Raw genomic sequence first — 7,149 nt, 5'->3', positions numbered from 1 at the left:
TTGTTAAAATGGATTTTTCTAAAAATTGGTATCGAAAAAAGTATCGTTCAGGAACCGGTATCGAAATCCAAGTATCGAAACGGTATCGATATCGAAAAATTTTGAACGATACCCAGCCCTACATGGAGCGCAGATGTACTTGTACATTGAGCGGAGAGGTACTGGTACATGGAGCGGAGATGTACTTGTACATTGAGCGGAGAGGTACTTGTACATTGAGCGGAGAGGTACTTGTACATGGAGCGGAGATGTACTTGTACATTGAGCGGAGAGGTACTGGTACATGGAGCGGAGATGTACTTGTACATTGAGCGGAGAGGTACTTGTACATGGAGTGGAGATGTACTTGTACATTGAGCGGAGAGGTACTGGTACATGGAGCGGAGATGTACTTGTACATTGAGCGGAGAGGTACTTGTACATGGAGTGGAGATGTACTTGTACATTGAGCGGAGAGGTACTGGTACATGGAGCGGAGATGTACTTGTACATTGAGCGGAGAGGTACTTGTACATGGAGTGGAGATGTACTTGTACATGGAGCGGAGATGTACTTGTACATTGAGCGGAGAGGTACTTGTACATGGAGCGGAGATGTACTTGTACATGGAGCGGAGAGGTACTTGTACATGGAGCGGAGATGTACTTGTACATTGAGCGGAGAGGTACTTGTACATGGAGCGGAGAGGTACTTGTACATGGAGCGGAGATGTACTTGTACATGGAGCGGAGAGGTACTTGTACATGGAGCGGAGATGTACTTGTACATTGAGCGGAGAGGTACTTGTACATGGAGCTAGGGCTGGGTATCGAGTTTCGATACTTACTTGGCACCGAAATGGAAACATCGATACTAAGGGGTATCGAAGCCTGCCTTGTCAATCGATACCAATTTTCGATACCAAAACAAAACAGCGTCATTGAGCCTATAAGCATGCGACATGCTTGCACGCCGCGCTCTAATACGGCTGGTGATTGGCTGTCATGTAGAGGCATGCAGGAAACGTTACGCCCACTTTAGCCGGTGTGTTTGTTGTGACTGTGAGCCAGGCGTGCGGTGCGGATAGTATACAAGAAGTTAGCCACTCAAGCTACTCCTATCCTGGATTACCATATGGCGAAGATGATGAAAAGCAGGAAAAGAAACAGAAACAACACGGACTGGTTTCCACAGACAAGAGAAATAATTGAGAGGTGGGTCAGCTCAGCTTACCGCAAGTTAGCGGTTATCAGATCCCTCAGTCTGACAAATCCATGCATCTGGCTGTGAGTTGTAGCATTAGATCGTTTAATTAATTGCCGCCGTAACGTTATGCGCAAGCGGGCATTGTGTATTTTTAGCAACTCGTTAACAAACGCTGATGTCATGATAGTTTGTTGAATGTAAATGCGATTCATTTATATTGATTGGCTAGTCAGTGAAGTTGAGCTGTCTCGTCAGATTTGACAAGAATGACGTTCTGTTGCAGCAGTGAGCACACTGATCTGCAACGCTAGCGTTAATGTTTAATTAATTAGCGTTATGTGCAAGCGGGCAGTTATCGCCCATGTATTTTTAGCAACTCGTTAACAAACGCTGATGTCATGATAGTTTGTTGAATATAAATGCGATTCACTTTGTGGCATATAAGGCTATATTGATAGGCTAGTCAATGCTCAACTAGTCTTCCATGCATGAAGTGGAGCCATCTCATCAGTTTGTACAAGAATAGAGTTCTGTTGCATCAGTGAGCATTAAACCCTGATTTGCAACTCTCTGTTTTGCACTGAAAACTATTCCACTGATTTATTTGTTTTAGCTACATTTCTTTCCTTTGTAGTACTCCAATATTTTTTGTAGGGACGGCAATACGTTTAGATAACTTAAAGTTATGTTAAATACAGTAGGTTTTATTTTTTTCTGCTGTAAAACTTAAGATGGGGGGAAACTAAAGATTTGTAAAATAATTTCAATGTGTAATGCAGTTTTATTTTTGTTAAAATGGATTTTTCTAAAAATTGGTATCGAAAAAAGTATCGTTCAGGAACCGGTATCGAAATCCAAGTATCGAAACGGTATCGATATCGAAAAATTTTGAACGATACCCAGCCCTACATGGAGCGCAGATGTACTTGTACATTGAGCGGAGAGGTACTGGTACATGGAGCGGAGATGTACTTGTACATTGAGCGGAGAGGTACTTGTACATTGAGCGGAGAGGTACTTGTACATGGAGCGGAGATGTACTTGTACATTGAGCGGAGAGGTACTGGTACATGGAGCGGAGATGTACTTGTACATTGAGCGGAGAGGTACTTGTACATGGAGTGGAGATGTACTTGTACATTGAGCGGAGAGGTACTGGTACATGGAGCGGAGATGTACTTGTACATTGAGCGGAGAGGTACTTGTACATGGAGTGGAGATGTACTTGTACATTGAGCGGAGAGGTACTGGTACATGGAGCGGAGATGTACTTGTACATTGAGCGGAGAGGTACTTGTACATGGAGTGGAGATGTACTTGTACATGGAGCGGAGATGTACTTGTACATTGAGCGGAGAGGTACTTGTACATGGAGCGGAGATGTACTTGTACATGGAGCGGAGAGGTACTTGTACATGGAGCGGAGATGTACTTGTACATTGAGCGGAGAGGTACTTGTACATGGAGCGGAGAGGTACTTGTACATGGAGCGGAGATGTACTTGTACATGGAGCGGAGAGGTACTTGTACATGGAGCGGAGATGTACTTGTACATTGAGCGGAGAGGTACTTGTACATGGAGCAGAGATGTACTTGTACATGGAGCGTAGAGGTACTTGTACATGGAGCGGAGAGGTACTTGTACATGGAGCGGAGAGGTACTTGTACATGGAGCGGAGAGGTACTTGTACATTGAGCGGAGAGGTACTTGTACATTGAGCGGAGAGGTACTTGTACATGGAGCTAGGGCTGGGTATCGAGTTTCGATACTTACTTGGCACCGAAATGGAAACATCGATACTAAGGGGTATCGAAGCCTCCCTTGTCAATCGATACCAATTTTCGATACCAAAACAAAACAGCGTCATTGAGCCTATAAGCATGCGACATGCTTGCACGCCGCGCTCTAATACGGCTGGTGATTGGCTGTCATGTAGAGGCATGCAGGAAACGTTACGCCCACTTTAGCCGGTGTGTTTGTTGTGACTGTGAGCCAGGCGTGCGGTGCGGATAGTATACAAGAAGTTAGCCACTCAAGCTACTCCTATCCTGGATTACCATATGGCGAAGATGATGAAAAGCAGGAAAAGAAACAGAAACAACACGGACTGGTTTCCACAGACAAGAGAAATAATTGAGAGGTGGGTCAGCTCAGCTTACCGCAAGTTAGCGGTTATCAGATCCCTCAGTCTGACAAATCCATGCATCTGGCTGTGAGTTGTAGCATTAGATCGTTTAATTAATTGCCGCCGTAACGTTATGCGCAAGCGGGCATTGTGTATTTTTAGCAACTCGTTAACAAACGCTGATGTCATGATAGTTTGTTGAATGTAAATGCGATTCATTTATATTGATTGGCTAGTCAGTGAAGTTGAGCTGTCTCGTCAGATTTGACAAGAATGACGTTCTGTTGCAGCAGTGAGCACACTGATCTGCAACGCTAGCGTTAATGTTTAATTAATTAGCGTTATGTGCAAGCGGGCAGTTATCGCCCATGTATTTTTAGCAACTCGTTAACAAACGCTGATGTCATGATAGTTTGTTGAATATAAATGCGATTCACTTTGTGGCATATAAGGCTATATTGATAGGCTAGTCAATGCTCAACTAGTCTTCCATGCATGAAGTGGAGCCATCTCATCAGTTTGTACAAGAATAGAGTTCTGTTGCATCAGTGAGCATTAAACCCTGATTTGCAACTCTCTGTTTTGCACTGAAAACTATTCCACTGATTTATTTGTTTTAGCTACATTTCTTTCCTTTGTAGTACTCCAATATTTTTTGTAGGGACGGCAATACGTTTAGAGAACTTAAAGTTATGTTAAATACAGTAGGTTTTATTTTTTTCTGCTGTAAAACTTAAGATGGGGGGAAACTAAAGATTTGTAAAATAATTTCAATGTGTAATGCAGTTTTATTTTTGTTAAAATGGATTTTTCTAAAAATTGGTATCGAAAAAAGTATCGTTCAGGAACCGGTATCGAAATCCAAGTATCGAAACGGTATCGATATCGAAAAATTTTGAACGATACCCAGCCCTACATGGAGCGCAGATGTACTTGTACATTGAGCGGAGAGGTACTGGTACATGGAGCGGAGATGTACTTGTACATTGAGCGGAGAGGTACTTGTACATTGAGCGGAGAGGTACTGGTACATGGAGCGGAGATGTACTTGTACATTGAGCGGAGAGGTACTTGTACATGGAGTGGAGATGTACTTGTACATTGAGCGGAGAGGTACTGGTACATGGAGCGGAGATGTACTTGTACATTGAGCGGAGAGGTACTTGTACATGGAGTGGAGATGTACTTGTACATTGAGCGGAGAGGTACTGGTACATGGAGCGGAGATGTACTTGTACATTGAGCGGAGAGGTACTTGTACATGGAGTGGAGATGTACTTGTACATGGAGCGGAGATGTACTTGTACATTGAGCGGAGAGGTACTTGTACATGGAGCGGAGATGTACTTGTACATGGAGCGGAGAGGTACTTGTACATGGAGCGGAGATGTACTTGTACATTGAGCGGAGAGGTACTTGTACATGGAGCGGAGAGGTACTTGTACATGGAGCGGAGATGTACTTGTACATGGAGCGGAGAGGTACTTGTACATGGAGCGGAGATGTACTTGTACATTGAGCGGAGAGGTACTTGTACATGGAGCAGAGATGTACTTGTACATGGAGCGGAGAGGTACTTGTACATGGAGCGGAGAGGTACTTGTACATGGAGCGGAGAGGTACTTGTACATGGAGCGGAGAGGTACTTGTACATTGAGCGGAGAGGTACTTGTACATTGAGCGGAGAGGTACTTGTACATGGAGCTAGGGCTGGGTATCGAGTTTCGATACTTACTTGGCACCGAAATGGAAACATCGATACTAAGGGGTATCGAAGCCTCCCTTGTCAATCGATACCAATTTTCGATACCAAAACAAATGATGGTCTCGACCTAGTTTCAAGATGAAGACCAGACACGCTGCCTCACGCCACACGTAATCTAGAAACATAGCGACCTCAGCATCACATGTAATGCTAGCGTGTCGACAAGTGCAGTAATCCCAGAGTGACGCGCTAATGCCGTCAGTGCAGTAGTGACGCACTTGCCTAGGTGACGGCGTTAATGTCGTCAGTACCGAAGCTATGACGTGACAGTATTTATAGCCACGCCGAGCGCACCACAGCCCTTGTTCCCTGCCCTCTAGCCGCTGCATTAAGCTGATCCAATTCCTCCTCTGGAAGCCGCGTTTCACTTCTCAAGCTGCCCATTCCTCCAGATTCTGCTACCAAGCCATCTGCTTCACGAGACCTCCCCTCCAGACTCCGCTATCAAGCCATCTGCATTCACGAGACCACTCACCGTTCACTCCTGCAACATGTCGAGCTCCGAAGACGAAAAATACGAGGCGCAGTACCAATTCGAGCTGGAGGCATCCAGCTCCGACGAGGACTCGCCCGTCGATTTATCCATGCCCGGGTACGGGCCGCAACAGGCAAGCGGACGGCAGCAGGCTTCGGCAGCACCGAACGCATCTCAGACGGGGAACCTCATCGTCAAGAGCAAGCAAGCGGGGCCTGCGCGCGGCCGAGGAAAGAAAGCAAACGGGGCCAAGTCACGAGGACAAACAACTCGCAGTCGCGCAAGGGCCGAAGCAGAGAGCGCTCCGGGCCCGGGCACGAGCACTCGGGGGCGCGGAAGGAAGCAAACGCGCGCCCCCGCGAGGAGCGCCGCGGCCCTGGCCAAGGCATATGGCAGGCCATTAGGGTTGAAAATCCCCGTGAGGAGCGTAGCAGCTCCAGCCGGGGCATACGGCAGGCCATTAGGGCCAAAAATGAAGGCGGAGCTCCAGGCCCCGAACCACACCAAGCCCTCCCGGCTGGACCTGCTGCTGGACATGCCGCCCGCCGGCCCGGACGTCCAGGCGCAGCACTCCTGGAACAACGACGACTGCTCGCCCAACATCTCTGTTAAGGAAGACAACAAGCTGGTGTTCCACCGGCACCCCGTGGCGCAGAGCACGGACGCCATCCGCGGCCGGGCGGGCTACACGCGAGGACTGCACGCGTGGGAGGTCAGCTGGGCCAAGCACCAGAGGGGGTCCCACGCCGTGGTCGGAGTGGCCACGGGCGACGCGCCGCTGCATTCGGTGGGCTACACGGCCCTAGTGGGAAACAACACCGAATCCTGGGGCTGGGACCTGGGCCGGTGTAAACTCTACCACGACGGCAAGAACCACGCGGGCAGAACCTACCCCGCCTTCCTGGAACCCGACGACACCTTCATAATACCAGACTCGCTCTTAGTCGTCTTGGACATGGATGAGGGAACGTTGCGTTTCATAGTAAATGGCCATGATCTAGGGGTGGCGTTCAGAGAACTTAGGGGCAGGAAAGTGTACCCAGTAGTGAGCGCCGTGTGGGGACACTGCGAAATACGAATTCGGTACATAAACGGACTCGATGCGGAGCCCCTCCCTCTGAGGGACCTGTGCAAGCGTTCAGTGCGAGCGGCCCTAGGAAGGGAGCGCCTGAGCGAAATCCACGGACTGCCCCTGCCCCCCTCTCTCAAGAACTACCTGCTCTACCAATGACGGGGTCGATGACCGGGGGGGAGAGCGCGCTCCGGGCCCGGAGCGGCCGCAGCCATGCAATTCTCATGTCCAAGTCTCATCCATCCGCGGCCCCGTTCTGTTCGGGCCGCCAAGCCACCCAGTCTCCAAGCGTCCGCTGTTCCGACCCTGCTAATCAAGCCATCATAAGCGTAGGTCCTGCTCCATCATCGTTCTCGGCACGACGCAGTTCCACGACGTGGCCGGGGAACTCGGCCCCACGATTAAATGCTATCCAGCCGGGACGGCTCGCAGCATCGCCAGCCCCGAGCGCAGGGAACGCCCGCGGAGCGCGTCCCGGACAGCAGTCGAGCGCAACGGTAACGTAATCACCTCTTTAATACATAAC

At 48.8% G+C, this 7,149-nt stretch overlaps 1 pseudogene across 1 annotated transcript; it reads left to right on the top strand.

Annotated features, from left to right (window-relative positions):
* Window positions 1-5,567: 5,567 nt before the first annotated feature.
* On the top strand, window positions 5,568-6,782 carry LOC310800848 (SPRY domain-containing SOCS box protein 1 pseudogene; annotated as a pseudogene). Its single transcript has one exon. The product of its transcript is annotated as an SPRY domain-containing SOCS box protein 1 pseudogene (transcript).
* The last annotated feature ends 367 nt before the right edge of the window (window positions 6,783-7,149 follow it).

The sequence above is a fragment of the Poromitra crassiceps genome (genome assembly GCF_964638095.1).
Source record: "Poromitra crassiceps genome assembly, contig: HAP1_SCAFFOLD_123, whole genome shotgun sequence".
Lineage (NCBI taxonomy): Eukaryota > Metazoa > Chordata > Actinopteri > Beryciformes > Melamphaidae > Poromitra > Poromitra crassiceps.
The sequence above is the reverse complement of the archived record's forward strand: the minus strand, read 5'-3'. Positions and strand labels throughout refer to the sequence as shown.